The 18,432-nt window shown below is 35.1% G+C and overlaps 2 pseudogenes; one reads left to right on the top strand and one right to left on the bottom strand.

Moving 5' to 3' along the window:
- Positions 1 to 6,382, bottom strand: part of LOC113699517 (protein DETOXIFICATION 27-like) — a 12,313-nt pseudogene extending 5,931 nt beyond the window's left edge.
- A 9,357-nt stretch (positions 6,383 to 15,739) lies between these two features.
- On the top strand, positions 15,740 to 17,393 carry LOC113698532 (uncharacterized; annotated as a pseudogene).
- The last annotated feature ends 1,039 nt before the right edge of the window (positions 17,394 to 18,432 follow it).

Genomic DNA, 18,432 nt, shown 5'->3' with positions numbered 1-18,432 from the left:
TTTCAATTTGTAACTTAAATATGAGGTGTTAATTCCTATTAATGTTGGTATTTTAATATTTCTAATTTCTTAGCCTATATATAAGGCATCTATCAACCAAACCAAATATATACTTTGCTATCTTTATACTACCTTCTATTTTCCTCCACTACTATAAGAGGTTATAGGGCAAAGAACAGTGTCAATGTGAGGTTTCTGTCTTGCTCCAATAGTGTAGATTGGAGTAGATTACAGTGTGCAAAAGGCTAGGCTGTTATATCCTGGAGGCGACGTGCTGAGACCTACTACGCTGGAGGATACTCCGTAGGAGCGCGAATCGTCTTAAAGAGAGCGACCTAGTCCGCACCTCAACCCATGCCAAATCAACATATTTATGGTACAAATTATTTGCATTTTAATGCAAGATTAAGGTATGAATTTTTGTTAATTTATTTGTTAAATTTTATTAGAGAAATTATTGTGACTTATATGATTTATTTTGGTCTAGAACCAACACAATTATGATGTCAAATTATCCTAAAAGAGAGAAATTTAGTGGAGGGAAGCAGTTTTTATGTACCATGAAGCTGAAGTCAAATCCAAGAATGACATTACTGGCAAGAGACACAGCAGCCAGCTCAAGTTCACCTAGGTGGCCTGTAGATGCTTGGGTGATGACGACTGACGAGCATGGAGTATGAAGCAAGAAGACTGAAGACTGAAGACTGCAGGGCCAACTATTCGCCAAAGCCTCTTTGTTTAATGCCAAACTTTATCTGGAAAGTTTTCACCTTCACCATTTTCTTGACTCTTTGACTTAATAAGGAAGCATGAATTTTCTAACAATGGTGTTGTATCCTCCATTACTATGACTAAGTGCTTCTACAGCAATATGAATAAGCTGGAGACAAGATAGCACATGTGCAGCGATAATATGGTAGGAGTACTTCATTATCTTCTGATTCGATACGCTTATATACACATAAATCTATCAAGACTAAAATGGAAAAAAAAATTAAAAATTTCTTGATATTGGATGCTTGCACTTTGCCTTGTCTCTTTGAGTCAATTGATTCCAGTCATATCATTTGAGTTAGCAAAAAGGTCAGTGCCATCCACCACATCCATATATCTTTCTTTAGGAGTCAAGGAGCTTGCGGTCCACTTGTAACAAATTGTAGGCCATGATTTTCTTGATCAGCACACGTACTCGAAGTTTGATCATATTTCTTTGATGTATGATATTGATTTAATGTTTAGTGCGGAGAATTGGTATTTGCCATATTAGACAGTTGAATAATTAAGACTTTTTTCCTTGTTTTTCTCTTTATTTATTTAGATTTTTAGATGCCGTGTGAGGTTAAGAATCATAAAATATTTGTAGTACATCACTAGAATGCCATAAGAGCTTATTAGGTGATCATGGAACTTGCTGGATTTTTTAAGTGGCAAGTTTTGAATTCAAGTGTCTTATTTATAATTTCTCTCAACTTATCACGAAATTCAACCCTCCCCCAACTTGCTCGATATAAATTTGGGCAAGTGAATTCTTTTCATTATCAAAAAATCAAAAAATAACATAATAATGAAAAACGTAGTACAAAATCAATTATGGGATAGAATAATAAAATGATAAAATCAGGTCAGAGTGGGCGATTTAATTTAGAGACCACCTTCGAAAGTCCAATTTTGTCAATCTCTTAAGCCTTGAATCAGCTACACGAGGGTTTCTTTGTCCCCGAGCATCGATCAAGCATCAAATCTTTGCCAAGCACAATTCTTATTTTTGTCGACTTGATTGAATGGTCATCATCCACTGTTCTCTCCATTATACATTATTATTATTATTATTATTATTATTATTATTATTATTATTGTAATATCCACCTCTTCAACATGACAAAGACATGCTTTATTCGATATTTCTCTTGAATGTTGATTAATAATTAAAGTATTCTGATACGCATTTCTCTGCTATAGATCATTTTTATTGATTTCTTTGCTTTGTATTTTATAGACAAAACAAAGATTGGTTAAATTATGTCTTTGAATTGGTAGTTTTTGCAGTTTTGGTTGGAGTTGCTAGTTGTATGACATTTGTAAGCTCTTTCCTGCTTATCAATAAAAGTTACAGTCAAAATTTAAAAAAAAAAAAACAATAGAAGTTTTTGTTGGAAGTCTTTGATAGTGCCCAAACACTACCTTCATGAGTTTTGCCGCAGTCAAATTAACTGAGCCCCATTTCCATTTCGTCGGCCCAACAGATCTGCAGTCACTAGTCAGTATTTCAAACATCCAAAATGGACAAACATCAGCCAACCCAAAGAGAAGCTCAGAGTCGCGCAAGTGCCTCAAGCCCCTTACCATCCAATACTTCAAAAGCTGTCCATAACACACCCAACTCAGTGGTAGAAAAATGGGTTGAAAACAAAAAAATCCCCAGTGATATACCTAATACATAGAAAAGCCTTCCGCGGTTTCAAATTATACAAAACAATACCTCATATTTTGAACTAAATTGTAAATTAACAAAATTCATTAAACTTAACGAAAATGACGGTTTCGGCTGTTAAACTTACCGGATTTCGTTAAATTTGCCGTTAAGTTTATCAGATTCCGTTAAGTTTTTCATTAAATTTACTGAATTTCATTAAGTTTAACGAAATCTGTTAGTTTACAATTTAGTTCAAAATATGAGGTGTCGTTTTGTATGTTTTGAAACCACATGGGACTTTTCTGTGTATTAGACATACCATAGGGGACTTATTTATTTTTAACCCTAGAAAAATTAATAATTTATTTTCTATAAACTGTCATTGTATATACTATTATTGTTAAATGCACGATAACTGATTTAAATTTAGGTTAAAATCTAAATTTTGTATATATGCATGTCATACATTAAACTATGATAATGTATGTATACTGTCAATGTAAATAAAATTAATCGTAAGATTTTCTAGCTTGATCCTAAAACCCTTATCTTTTCCTTTTCCATTTGTAAAGGTTGGAATTTCCTTTCAAAAAAAAAAAAAAGGTACAATACTTCAAGAATTAAACGTTATTTCAATGAAATAATACAATTTATTTCCTCTTTTCTTTTTCTATGCTATCATTGTCCATCTGCACTCGGTTTGCCTCTTTCATTTAAAGGAATATAATCAAAACGTTATTCACTCATTAGATAAATTGATGGCAATGCATCTAACTGAACTTATCATACCCTGAAATTCTATGCTAGACAACTCACATTGGAAAAGGTGCTAATGACAAACTAGATCCAGTGTCTTATCTTCAATTTGATGACCTAAATGAAGATAGTAAGAAACACGGCACATAAGACTCCACACCAAGAGAAAAAGAAAAAGAAAGAAAGCAAGATAGAGTCAAAGAATTTTAATGAATGGACACTATCAAGAAGTTGATCAATATGCATTTAATGAAGTTTTTTTTTTAGGCAAGGATAGTTTTTTTTAATAATAATCTTTTGTGATCAAGAGATTTAAATTCAAAATTTCTTATTTATCCTTTCTTTCATTTTACTATTCAACCTAACTCTCTTCTGGAAGGGGGGGGGGGGGGTGGGGTGGTTTGAAAGTTGATTTCTATGACAGGTTTTTCAAAGGCCATATTTTGGAGTGTCGAGCCAGTAGGCCAGATATCGTTCTACAATGCAATCAATTACTATCCCTCAAAAGAGAATTCTTTTTGCTAGGTTACTGAATTCAAGGGAAGAGAAATGCTTGCGATTGGTTTTTGGTCCAAAATTAAAGATATTTTAATGCTTCTTGTTTTGATATAATGTGTGTGTGTGTGAGAGAGAGAGAGAGAGCCTTTGTGGGGTAGAAAGGTTTTTTTTTTTTTTTAATCTTTTGGGCAGCTGGTAAATATTATCATATCACCCTTACATGTTAATTTTAATCCAAGGCAAGTGTCATTATAAAGAGATCATTTTTTGGCTTGAAATAGAAAAGGGACAAGAGAGAAAATTCATACACAATGCCTTCACAAGATTAGTCAGCTGACTAGCACTTGATTTGATCTTTTTGACCCATTAATCGCAATTTTCAAAAAAAAAAAAAACTGAACTATAAATTCCATTGAAAGATGGAAAAAACATTGAATATGCTCAGAGAAATTTTTTTTTTAATACCCTACCACCCCCAACTGCCACAGCGAAAAAGAAGAGTTTTCACCTGATCTGACCTAGTGATTTACACTTGAAAGATTATAGTTTGTCTAAACGCGGTGAAAATGTAACTACCAAAAGATTGTAAAGACTTAAATTTTGATAAAGATTATATCACAACTATCCAAAAAAAAAAATCACAAAAACTAATCTTAGTTGGTTTTTGTCATCAACATTGACACTTTTTCTGATATTATGAAGTAGCTTAAGCTAAATGCACCAAAAAATGGACAAGTTTTTGACCCACCTGCTTTGATCAATTGGAACTTTTTTTTTTTTTTCTGTGGTTAAAAACACTGATAAAATACACCCAAGGAGAATATGTGCGATTGAATTAAACCTGCAGCTTGGCAGAAAATTTAAAGCTCTAATAATTCGCCAGGTTCATATTGTCAGCATTGCACCTTTCTTCTAAAGACTTAATGGGCAATATTCTAATCCACTACTCCTTTTCAAAAATCTTTTGCATTCTGGAGAAAGTTTAGATGTCCAAATCGTCCAGAAAGCTATGCCCAATATTTTAAGGTACCACTTGCCACTAAAAGCACCAAAAACCATTATTCATTTCTGAAAAAATAAACCCAGCCTTCAAAAATTTCCACCTTTTCCAGCCAAGGCACCGTCGGTGGGTCATGTGCCCGCAGGCCTCAATCGCTGGCAGCTAACTACTGCTATACGTTTAATAACAAAGCACAATATTCACTTAAATTTTAGTATGAAAATGAAAGAATAAAATTGAGCACTCGATTTTAAGCAAGGAGATTTGGTATTAGTATGGACTACAATATACTGCAAACTAATAAATTAGAAACCCTTATTCCTTTAGCCAAAGTAATTGCCAAGTTCAATTTAAGACAATACTGACATTTTTGCAACACTTACAATGTCAAAGGTACTGCGTTTCCAAAACCATGTTTGACGTTTAAAAAGGTTAACCATGTCATATATTGCAAACAGTAAATAATTAGCATCTAACTTAGGATTCCTTCTGCTCTTCCTTTTTGCTATATTCTTCCCTGCAAATAACTTTGGCCCTTTTCTACCAAGTGGGCATCTTTGCATTGTGCACCAGCCGAAGATGCCCATCTCTGGCTAGGCAAAGTTAGCAGTATGATAAAGAATCCTCAACACCCTGCTAGTGAATAATAATGATGATCCTACACTCCCATTATTTTGGTCCGGCCAATATGCTAGAACCAGCACACGTTCAACAATTTGGTCACATTCTACAGCCATTCATTTCCCTTGAAAATGGTAGCATTACAACCAATATATGGGGCACTGCATTACTTAATTATGTCTTCCTTTGAATACAGAAAATTACAAGCTTTTACATGGTATATATTGATTGACTAGTAAACGACTTTTTGGTTTAGCATTTCAGTTTTTCCAGTCGGGTGGGATAAAAGGTAGGATGTGGAAAAAGAGACCAAAACCGATGAATTATTGAAAAGAATAGGAACTCCATTGAATAAAAATTATTTCATGTACATGGGACTCATCTAGAAATATGAAAGTATCAACACAAGAGTCATGTATCACCCGAATAATCAACACAAATGATCGGGCCTAATAAGTCAAATCCCCGAATGTGAGAACAAATGGAAAAAAAATAATAATAACAAGACAAATATATCCCAAAATAACAACAAAAAAAAAAGGAAAAGAAAAATACTACTCAATGCAACAAAGGTGAAAATAAATAAATCTCAGCCGTCCATAAGAATCGAAGTGCAGATCTAAACGTCATTGAGCCTCCACGTGTCCCCACGGTGGCTCTTACATCAGAGCCACGGCGATGAGTGTTCCAATGACCGCAGTTCCGCCAATAACGGCCCTGCTGGCCCAACCCTGAAGGGAGGAGCCACTTGGTGAAGGTGGTGCCTCAGCCGAGGGCCCGGCTTCCGGAGGAGTGCCGGCTTCGGGGGTAGGTGCTGGGGGTGAAACCACAGAGGGTGCAGGGGAGGGGGCTTTAGTAGTAGAAGGGGCAGGTGCTGGGGTTGGTGTGGTGATGGGAGTTGGAGCTGGAGCCGGAGCATGAGGTGCCGGAGCCGGAGCATGAGGCGCCGGAGCTGGTACAGGAGTTTTGGAGGGTGCTGGAGTAGGTGTAGCTGTGGGTGAGACTTTTGGGGTGGCTGCAGGGGCTTGTGCCATGCATGAGGTGGTGAAAAGAGCCAAGAGCAAGAAAGGCTTAAACCCCGATGGAGTATTCATTGTTGATGCCTAATTATGCTTTGAGAGAACAAAGCAAGCTTCTTTTTTGTGCTGAAAAAGAGAGAGCGAGAGAGAGAAGGTTATGAGAGTCTAAGCTTGAATAGAGAGGACTGTGAAGAGTATATATATACAAAGAGATGCTGGATTGGAGGGGTTTTGGTGTTTTTTTTGTGGGGAGAGGGGGGGGGGGCGAGTGGTGGTTCGAAGAGACTTGAGAGAGACTCTTTATCAATAATGCTAAGATTCCTTTTAACTTCTTTTAATTATTTACAGTCAAAAACCAAAATCCTTTACCATATGGGATAAATTTTTTAGAGCGGTGAAAACAATTGATGATATTATAATTTTTGTAATATCAATTGATATTAATATTTGTGTTAGACTATGTATTGGGATGGCACGTGTTCCCCAGTAAGTATAATATTCATTGGTAGTTGGTAAATCACATCTTATTTTGATCAAAGTTGTACCAGATAGTGCAACATTAATTCGTGTAACAAGAAATTAAAAGCATAGTTTTGGATATGCATACACCTTCAAATGTACATTTAAATTTTGTTATTAACAGTTTGTTAAGTTGTTGGACCTTAAGTATAAATATTTTCTTCGATGAGAGGATGAATATTTGAATAAGGTAAAATTATACGCAATGTATTTTCTTGGTACGTATAACCCGATCAACTTGCACAACTTTTTGTATTTTGTCATACAAAAATACTTAATTATTATACTCCATAAATAACAAAAATTAAGCTTTAATAGAAAATGATGTGTTTAATTGTTCCTCTGTAGCATTCTCTTTTAATATTGCATACTCATAGGTGGAGATCGAGGTCATTATTCATGAAATGGACAAGCTTTTAAAAGGGTTTAAGGAAAGGATAAATCTCAAACACTACTTCTTGAAGCTTCATGGAAATGGAGATTAGATCGAGTACCAAATGGAGTACAAAATCGTCACTAGACAGCTGTTTCATAGAGCGTGTTTAGATGCTTTGATTGGCTTGTTAGAGACACTCAGTCAAGTAATCTTTTTTGTCTTGTTCCAATTTCATACGCAGCATGCAATTGTGCATCAGGTCTTAAGCCCTGATGACCAACTTCAAGAAATTGTGATGTGGATCTTGTCATTTTCTCATGGTAAGTAAAATGTCATTATCTGCTCATGGACAAATGCTAAAATAATTGATGTTCGCAGTCTATTTTCCTTAGTGTACAGGGCATTTACTAAGAGAATCGGCTCACGGTCAAATTACTGTGTTTGTCCAGAATGCTTAATTTCCATATCAATAGAGGCTATCAGTTCCAACTAATTAAATACTGAGAATTACAGCCAAGATTTCAACTAAATTGAGAAGTATATATACAACCAAGGTTTCAATGATTAGTGCCATTTTAATCTGGAGACAAGTGGCATGCACCCATTTGATCATTTTGAGCCAAAATGTTAATTCGAATAGGGGTCCCATTACACGTGAAGAGATATTGGAATTGGAGGCATGATGAAGCCATGGAGAGAAATACTAATTAACAAAGATTGATCACTACTGTTTATGGTTCTGGTCAGGATTAGCTGTATTATAGCCGTTTAAGAGATGGATTATTGGGGGGGGGTAGAGAAATTATTAAACAACCCCATGTGAATCAGAAACAACCAACACGTTCCATCTCAGAAAGTTGTCCAAAATCCTTACCTCTTTGTGCTTCATGCATCGTGCTTTGTACATGATGATTTAAAAAAATTGAAAGCCTTAAACTCACCAACTACTGTGAATTTCCCAGTAACATACACCCTTAAACAATCATAAGAAAATTGCCAAGAAGGGTTTTTGTCGGACTATTTGTGTGGTAGACAACCAGGTATCATGGACCTTATAAATCCAGTCAAGGGGACTTAACTGGCTAGGCCAATCATAGGTTATCTTGATTTCAGTTTATTATTACTGGTGATCCAAAATAGTACTGTATGATTTAAGCTAGAAGCTGGCAAAAGCTGTCAGGCACCTAGTAATTATAATATCTGATAACAGCAACTCAAACCTTGTCTTATGAGCATCCTAATATATCAAGAAGTGCACTGCCTGATGAGAAGTGTGTTAGGTTCACAGGTACCATTTGATTCCTTACAGCCCGAAATACTGTGGTGTGTTGAAAAGGGCACCAAGAAGATACAGCAGACTATAGCATATAATTAAGATGTTTGCTAACTAGGCAAGTGCTCAGCCAAATGCTGTTAGATATATATCCCCATAGGAATTTTAAATAATGTAGCTGGAAATTCTTGATTGCAAATAGAGAATGATGCTAAAAATTGGAGATGCATTTGGGCCATTAGTTGCAGTTTTTGTAATGTGATTTGATTTTGGTAATTCCTCTTTGGAGAATTACGTTTTAGGGGGAAAAGAAAACTAAAAATAAGCTTTTTGTAATAAACCTTGGTTTCGGGTGCAAGAAGTTAAGGTAACCTTAAAGCCTTTAGTTACCCCTTCTGATAAATTAAACTTCTCTATATGATTAGGGCTTGTGCCCATTCAAAAAGACAAATTAAAAAGCTTTCTTGATCTGGATACAGAAAAGGATGTGTTGCCAGTTTTCGAAAGTTAAACGATCGAGTATTTTTGTACTTCAGTTTTATTTCATCAACCAACTGGATCCGTAGTGAGTTCCAGTCGACATCAAAGCTCGACCAAATCAATTGAAACTTTAACTCAACCAAGAATTCGGCTCATGATCGCTTCCAATTTACCAATTGAAATACAAAATGGCCCGTGATGCCACCGCAAAGAAGTGGCAATACAGGATTCCTTACCAATCAATTGGAAAAGTGACCAACTTTTTACAACAATTATGTGCTTTGCCTGTACTATGAACTCCCGGAATTCTTTTCCCCTTCATTGAAAATTATGGTACCAACACATCAAGTTAGCAAAAATGGAAGTTCAGCACTGATTCAATGTATATGCATCGTTGTCATCTTTCTTGCCGTAAAGTCTGGTAACCGTATTTGGAAAAGAAACTTGTATATTGTTAATTACTCTTTTGCTCTTGCACATAACAAGTAAAATTAAATTTTTTTTTCTTGCTAAACACGATTTTGGCTTTGTTCTCGGTTGTTTTAAATTTTACAAAATTTGATTATAAAAAATAAATAGAATCGACAAAATCTACTTTTTAGTTAATTATGGATTTTTAACTTTTTTTAGTGATTAAAAAAATATATAATCAGCAATCGAAAACATCACAAAAACGGATTTTCTAAAATCAAAATTTATAATCAATTAAAATAATCCACTGAAAATAAGCCCTTTGAGTTATATAGCTTAATCTTTACTAAAGTTTAAACCAACATCATTATTTCAATTGTGGTGATTGTTGTGTTGACCTCTACCACTTAATGCAAAATTTTTCAATGAAAATGTTTACATCATACTCCCTCCGTTCCTTATTAGATGGCCTGAATAACTAATTCTCTTAGATTAAGAAAGTTGGTTATTTTCTAAAAATCAACAAAAGTTTAACTTTACTTCTCAAAATTACCCTTTATATCTCTTCATCTCTTCAACTACTTTTATTGTTAATGCTACAAATACTGCATTTAATTATTTAGAGTTCCAATTCAAGAAAGTTGAAAGGGTAAGCAAGGGTAAATTTGAAAAAAAGTTCATAAATGCTTTCTTGATATCATAAAATGACAGATAAAAAGAAACAATGGATTAGGACATCTAATAAGGAACGGAGGGAGTATATTAAGTTAACATGGGAGGGTCAGCAATGACATCATGAAAGAAGCTTACAATTTTTTTCTTTCAGTACCGTTAGGATCTCGAGACCAGTACTACTGACCGCTGATGGCACCCTTCCTAGATTTCTGTGGAAGAAGGTCTTAAAGGCACACGTAGCAACGTAAATTGGACAAATATTGTACAATCAGTCAGTCTTCTATTGCCTAGTTTACCTGGTCCTCCCCCCAAAAAAAAAAAAAAAAAAAACAAATCTGCGATTTCACTTCAGCCATGATGACTCAGGATATCCAGACCAAAGTCTTAGAATTCCAGAAACAAGTATTACAAAGTCTTTAGATTCAGACTGTCAATTGCTAAAGCTGACGAGTGTAGAACACCTTGACTCAATTTAGTTTAAAACTAGAATTTAAAGTGGCAAAGTAGCTAGAAATGAGAACTGTTATAAAAATTGTGCATTTTGAACATGTGAACGTGCGAGAAGTGGGATAAAAGATCCTTTGCGAAACGCAACACTATTAGAACATGTGAACGTGCGAGAAGTGGGATAAAAGATCCTTTGCGAAACGCAACACTATTATAAAAGTGACGGATCAAAAAAAGTACGAAGCCTCGTATGTAAGGAATCAAATTGTATTATTTTAAAAATAAAGAGCTAAAAAATTTGCAAAAATCAAATTGAAACTTTTTACATCATGTATCAAGTTAACATGCAAGAATCAGCAATGACATCATAAATGAAGCATCCTTTTTTTTTTTTGTTACTTTCAGTTGGCCGTTAGGATCTCAACACAGTACTACGATTCAGTACTGATAGAACCCTTCCTAGAATTCTGTGGAAGACGATCACAAAGATAAAGGCACACGTAGCAACGTAAATTGGACAATCAATCTTCAAGTTATTGCCTATGTATTTTTACCTGGTCCTCCCCAGTCCCCAAAAACAAGTCCTCAGTTAAAATCCCAGAAACACTTTATTTTCATTGGACAAAGTCTTTAGATTTAGAAGGTCGATTTGCTAAAGCTGACGAGTGAAAAACACCTTACCATAATAACGTCCACCCCACAGGCCTACTCAGCTTGCAGATTTACCTACCCCGGAAAGAATTGGCAAGACTTTCTCAAACACAGAATTAGGGTACGCCTGCATTAAGGTCTACGCAAGAAAACAAGATGGACGGCTTATCTTTTACTATTTTTATCTTTGGATCTCGATTTAATAACCAGAAAAAGAGGATAAGACCAATAATCTGTGGCTAGTTAATGGAGTTTTAAAACCAAACATGCTTTGCTTAGTTGCTTCAAATCCAGCTGGGAGACCGTGTTTTCCTTTTCCTAACTACACGTCACATGATTACGAGATTAAAATCCCAGTCAACCAAACAGATTTTAACACCCCAGATCCTCACCTCCCATAATAATACCTGAAAAAAAGAATGTTTTTGTGCATATTTCCTAAACACCTGCAGTTATGCGTTGAGGAAGTCTTGGTCTAGTGATTAAAATTAAGACCTCTCATATCCTCACGTCCCATAATAATACCTGAAAAAAGAATATTTTTGAACATATTTCCTAAACAACTGCAGTTATGCGCTGAGGAAGTCTTGGTCTAATGATTAAAATTAAGACCTCGTCTAAATTTTAATTCTTCTATATCTCTCTCCACTTTTTAAATCTTACCCTTCTCCTACTCGAAAAAATTTAACAAAAAATCAGATTTTTTTTTTTGAGCAAATGCAGGTATATATGTTTGGAATGTCAAGTTCTCATGTATTCTATTGAAACTCCAAAAATCTAGCTTATATCCACAAATTCTTTGCAAAATCTATTTCTTGGTTTTCTTCCTTGTCTCCCCCGCCCCCTCCCCCCTCCTCCCAACCACCGCAGCCCTTCAAAAAAGGGGAAAACAACTTTTTTCAAGGTTCTTTAGAAAAGTAAACTATTCCCTTGTGACAGGTGCCAAACCTGTGCAATAATAATTACTAAAAAGTCTCAATTACCACCACAATTAATTATAGAACAAATCCAAGTACTGGAGGAGGGACCCTAGTTGTGCAATGGGTTACTTGATTCACCCTATTCCTGAAGAATTTGCTTGATCCGATATACCTGAATTGTCTATAAAAATATGAAATTTGCATACAATGACAAGCAAGGTCAATTCCACAGGGAACGGGTAGGAAGTTGTTTCTTTCCAAGTCAATGGAGTAAAATTGGGGGATAATTAATGGAGTAAAAATGAAAATAAAATAAACAAAATTCACAAGCTAGCTCAACAAGTACAATTTGCTAAAAATGGTAATTAATGAAATTCTACCGAAAAGATCAACTTTTCAGGCACGATCCAATTAAATGATCATCGATGCAAAGATATTCCATTCATTCATTACTAGGTTGGTTATAGCTATCAACAAGCTCTGACAGCCAGTTCTTCCTTACCTTTTCGAAAGTCAAGGTACGATCATTGACTGTTTTTTTAAATAGAAAACAATCCTAGGTACGACCGTAGGAATTTAATTACCCAGTTGCATTAAAGTTAGAAGAACCCAACCCTAACCAATAAACACGCTAAGAGGGTTTATTTAAACTAGATCTTACGCTCTCTCAACATAAAGCCAATTATGGTGGTTGTCATTAGGTATCAACTAAACAATCAATTACGGATTCTATTTAGTTAATGTGATAGTAGGCTATTAAATTAAATCAAATACCCGACCGTTGATATTCAATTAATAAAATACTCATGAACAATTGATCCAGGAAACACACGAATAGTAACGAATTAGAAGAAATAATAAAAATTAGATTAGATCTCACAGATATTATGGATCGCGCCTCTACATCGACCTTTGGATAGAGGAGAGAACTAGTCGCTCCTCACCATATCAATTTCGCGTGATTTAATTGATACCATACAATTAATTGCCAAAAAGTTGCGAAACGGGGAAGTAATGAGGAGGCAGAGGAGAAAGTGTTATCTCTCTTCTTTTTTCTTGGGTTTCGTCTCCGTGCGGGAGCCGCAGTAAAAAAACAAAAGCCAACGGAGAATTGTCCCAAGCAGAAGAAACGAATTCAAGAGTCAAAGTCGCATAAAGCAAAAAGCTAGAGAAAAGAAGAAAAGCTCCAACGTCTGACCAAGAGCCGAAGATAAGAAAACTGAAGCTAGTGTCTCTATTAGATGAATCTGGCCTTGCCCCTGTTGGCCGCTCAAAACGCAAGAAAGAAAAAAACGTCTGACACCCCAAAAGCCTAAAACTAATCTAATAATCAGACGTGAATCTGGCCCTCTCTTTTTTGCTTTGTTGCCGCCGCCAGTAGAGGCAAGAAACGTCTCCAATTTCACTTTCTTTTGGAACTGGGCTTTGATTCCATGCATCGGGTTCACGCGGGCTTGGTTTTCTAGATAGCTTTGTTGCTATCAACCCCGCGGGTTCAACTTTAGGTATGTCTCCTCAGTTTCTGGCGCGGACATGTCATAAAATAAAGAGTCTTCTAAAAATTTGTCTCATGCAATTACTTTTAACACTCACCCCCTATAATTTATACAAATATCAAATATAAACAAATTCTCAATTCTTAACAGTATGAGTAGCCAAAATTAGATCAGAATAATAGCGCAGAATGTGCTAAATAACCGTTCTATCACCTTGGTTGTAAGCCTTATCTTTAAAGAGATTTTCTAAGTTTTATCTGAGATCAAACCTCACTAGTCATTCTAATTAGTGGCTTGGTCATGGACGTGACAACCTGTTGGAATCAGCCGCACTAATCATCAATGTACATCTATCCATTGCAATAATGAGAGGAAGGAAGCAAGTTAGACTATGTCAATGATATTCCTGTTTTTGACTGAATCGCCTGATATTGCAAACAAAAAGTAGAGAATGCTGTAAATAAAGCATTTATTGAGAGATGAAATAAATACTTAATTCTGTAAATTTCAACAGAGTGTTAACAAATATTGTAATTTAAGACGGTTTTCTTAGGAAAAAGATAGATTTGTTGTCGCATCTTTTATAGCACTGTTTAAAAGTAACTTAAATAGGCAAGAGATAATACGTAAAACTCTCCAAAATGAATAAAAAGGCTTCCTATGGCAACTTAGAAATATATTGTCCTTAGAATTAATTTTTTATACACTAATAATGTATATACTATCATCAATAGATGCATGACAACTGATTTAAATTATATATATATATATATATATGTATTATATATAATATATACAGTATCAATATATACAAAATTAATTCAAATTCTTATTATTGCTTTTGGAGTGTGAAATATGGGTTAAGTGGAGGACCTCGGCTGAAAGCTTTCCTCTCTTTTGGGTCAAGAAGTCCAAAAGAGATTCAGAATTAGATGGTCTAATGATGTAGACGGGCAAGTAGCAATGATTTAAAAAGTCAGATGTTGGGCCATGTTGTTATCTATTACTTATGGGCCTTTGGCCCTGTCATCTATTAACGGAAATAGGAAGAAATTTATTAAAGTCCCCAAAAAGGTTCGAAACATAAGCTTTTTTATTTATTTATTTTAAAATATGATTACAAGAGTCCAAAACAGTGGAATCAATACACGAAAAATGGTGTAATTCAATAACATTACGACTATGGAAAAAACAGACCATTTAACTAGCGAGGCTGTGCTCGGGAGGGGGGAAGGGCTTCCGTCCCACATCGAAAGATTATGGGTTATTTAACCTGAGTTTAAGATTCTCAGTCGCACTTCCTATCACCAATTGGTTGGATGGTGTTAGTTTATGAGTCCCTCTTAGATTAGTCTCTGACTCAATTTGGTAATGACATTCTGAGCGTTACGACTACTATTAACCCACATATTGAAGGATGAAGATTAATATCTATAAAAATGAATTCACCTATACTTATATTTGAACCTAAAACCTCTAATTGATCATACATGATCAAAATTCATCAGCTAAAACATACTTGGATAGTGGGATTGAAGCAAATAGACAAAATTGACTCTTTTTCTTTAGAAAGAAGGCCAATGTTAATCTTGAAATCAATTTCTACATCCTAACAAAGACGGAAAACCTGATTTACTAGTTCAAAGTATGTGCCAAAGAAAAAATAAGTACACATGTGGGGGTTGTTTGGGAAATGATTATGAGGAGCAAAAATGGGCATCACCCTATTATTTGGTATACCACTATCATGAGAGTAATTGTAAGGGAATAGAAGTGTTAGATTTTATCCATCATCATTCTCTACTTATAATTTAGGTTTCAAATTGATTAACTCTGTAGTAGAATGAATCTCATCCCGCATTCAAATCAAATGTGCAAGGGATAATGATCAATACCCATATGCATAATGGGATTTACGATTCTAATTCCGATTACAGGATACAAACCAAACACCTACTTAATTTGAGTAGCTCCTTAATTTGCTCTCAAGTCTTAATACTATAATGGCAACAAAAAAAAATTTTTTTTTTTTTTTTTTGTTATTGCACTATTTTCTGTTACAGTCAAGGAAAAGTTATTTGCAAGTTGCTTTTCAACCAAAAACTGCTTTAACTCATATTCATACGTTTGTTTTCAAGGGCTGGAAACTTTTTTACTGTTGGTCCAACCCTAATATCCTATCATCTTCCATTGTTTTGGTCCCACTGTTACAGGTATGGTATATCTTAAAATATAAGTAGTAAATCTGGGGTGGGGTGCTGTAAATTGCCACATCTTCACTCAGTACTTCGCCGGCGACATTGGAACAAGTCAACGAATTTGTCATGGCCAACATCGAAGACCATGTTGTAGCTGAAGTGAAAAATGATCAAATCCAAAGGAAACCAAGAATTCTCTGCCTTCATGGATTCAGAACAAGTGCTGCAATTCTCAAGAAACTGATCCTGCGATGGCCAGAAAATGTTCTTGATAAACTAGATCTCGACTTCCTCGATGCACCTTATCCAGCTCAAGACAAGTCCGCCGTTGAAGGCATCTTTGATCCTCCATTCTTCGAGTAGTTCCAGAGTGACAAGGTCAAATTTATGTACTTCGAAATATTATTATTTCTGCATAGTGAAAATATCTATTCATTCGTGCAGTTAAAATTCGTTGTTTTCTTTTATGGTAGAGTTACACAGAATGCTATAACTTTGAAGAATGTCTAGAGTACTTGGAGGATTATATGATTAAACATGGACCTTTTGATGGGGTACTTGGTTTCTCTCAGGTAGGCGATAATGGACTTTTACAAGCTTTTGATTTTCTTTATGGATTTTATTCAAATAATAAAAAAAAAAAACTGCAATTGATTCTTTATTGGTTGGGGTGCAATTTTTTTAAGTATGTTGATAACTATATGTTTTTTAAATAGGGGGGTGTTTTGGCAGCTGCTTTTCCGGGGATACAAAGGGATGGAGTAGCACTTACCAAAGTTCCCAAGATCAAATTTGTCATAATATTATCAGGTGCAAAATTTGGAGGTGGCATATTAATTGGGATCCCCAAATTGGCTGAGAACGCATTCTCGATTCCTCTCGAGTGCCCTTCTCTCCATTTCATAGGTACTAATATGATCTTCAGAAAAGAAATATCATCATTTGTATAAGCATTTTGATACTAATCTTAGCACACAATTGATTGGTTTGCTTGTAGGAGAGACGGATTTCTTGAAGGAGGAAGGCATAGCATTGTTGTCTTCCTTCGTTGATCCCATGGTTATTTACTACCCTGAGGGTCACACGGTACCAAAATTAGGTGAGCAACATTTTCTAATTGTTTTTATTGCCTTGTTTCTAATTTTATGCATATGTTCCCATCTCCGTGGAAACTGTTTTTTTCTCCTTTTTCTTGCCCAAAAAAAAAAAAAACAGACCTTCTACGCATCCCCGTAAACTTTGCCAGTAATAAATTATCTGCAATTTATATTACTTTTGCTCTTCTGCTGTAGTTTTTTAACCACTGCAGTTCAGCTACATCATCACTTTGGCTTCTTCTAATACAAACCCAAAATTGACTCGAGTGTTTCTAATACTTCCAGGAAAAGAGGGTGAGGAAACGATGCTTAGTTTCATTGACAAGATTCAAGAGCTATTATAGGGCAGATTTAGAGAAAGATAAAGGATTTCCATGACAACAATACACTGGAGTGTACCAGCTTCCTTGCCGTTTGAACTTGTCCTTTTTCTAATGGGTTTCGAGCTTAAATATGTAATGTAACAAGAAGGTGTTTTTACAGTGTTTCGGTTTCATCTAAAGCTGCTATATATCGTTGTTTCATCTTCTTTATAAGGGAAAATCATGAAAAGTCCCCCTAAAATTTGTGATATTTTATATTTTATCTCATAACGTTATCTTTTTGGCACTTTATCCCCTCTGTTAGCCCACCTCAACAAATGATCCGTTGAAACATTGAATTATATGAAAATATCCCTTGTTTAAACTCTTAAAATTTCTAATGAATGCCCCCATCTATTATTTATAAGGAAACATTTCCCTTCAAACCCATAAATAATTTGTTACCATTTTATCATTCATTAGAGCTTTTAAACTTTCAAGTCCTACACTTGCAATCGAAAAAAGAAAAAAAAATGTCCCGAACTTTTTTAAATTCATTTCATTGTTGTTCCTATAGACGCTGTCCATCACAGCATCTAAAAGAACCAAATCAAGAAACCTATGGATGTGGTAAAATAGCATTCTTGAGAAGATCATAGACATCGAAAAATCCTGAAAAGAGATTTATTGGATGGTCAAATTATAAGGTGTGATTTGTACGATAAATTAATGTCTTTTTAATATTTAGACAAAATAATTTGAAGGACAAAAAAGTTTATTTTTTTTTCTAGAATCATCAAGCATATGATTTTCTTAATGGTTTTGAAAAGTGAAAATCATTGGGTGTTCGGGGGAATGGAAGGATCCGCCGAACGGCCCCTAAGCAAGAGAAGAGAAATGGAAAACGACCAAAGAGATTCCGTTTGCTGCCGTTAAACGGGAGTCAAAACCGAGTGGTTCTTTAACTTAACTCGGTTTCCCGCGTCAATAAAAGGGGGTCCAACCCCAATGCCGGTCACCGTTTTTGCCGGTAATTAAATCCCTCCAATTACGTGCCTGTGTAAGAGCAGGCTAAATGGAAGTTAGCACCTCAATCTATGATCTTATATCAATTTGCTCCCTTGTATTATCAATTGGTTAAATAACCGTTAGACTATTGAACTAAGATCCTGTCCTTGATTGTTTTTACTCAGTAATATAGCTTTATCTTTAAGGCTCTGAAAGATTTATGGGATAGGGTTGCGTACCTCTTATCCTCTATTCTTTGAAATTCTTCCCTT

This window comes from Coffea arabica, chromosome 7c (genome assembly GCF_036785885.1).
Source record: "Coffea arabica cultivar ET-39 chromosome 7c, Coffea Arabica ET-39 HiFi, whole genome shotgun sequence".
Classification (NCBI taxonomy): domain Eukaryota; kingdom Viridiplantae; phylum Streptophyta; class Magnoliopsida; order Gentianales; family Rubiaceae; genus Coffea; species Coffea arabica.
This window is presented reverse-complemented; position numbering and strand designations above follow the sequence as displayed.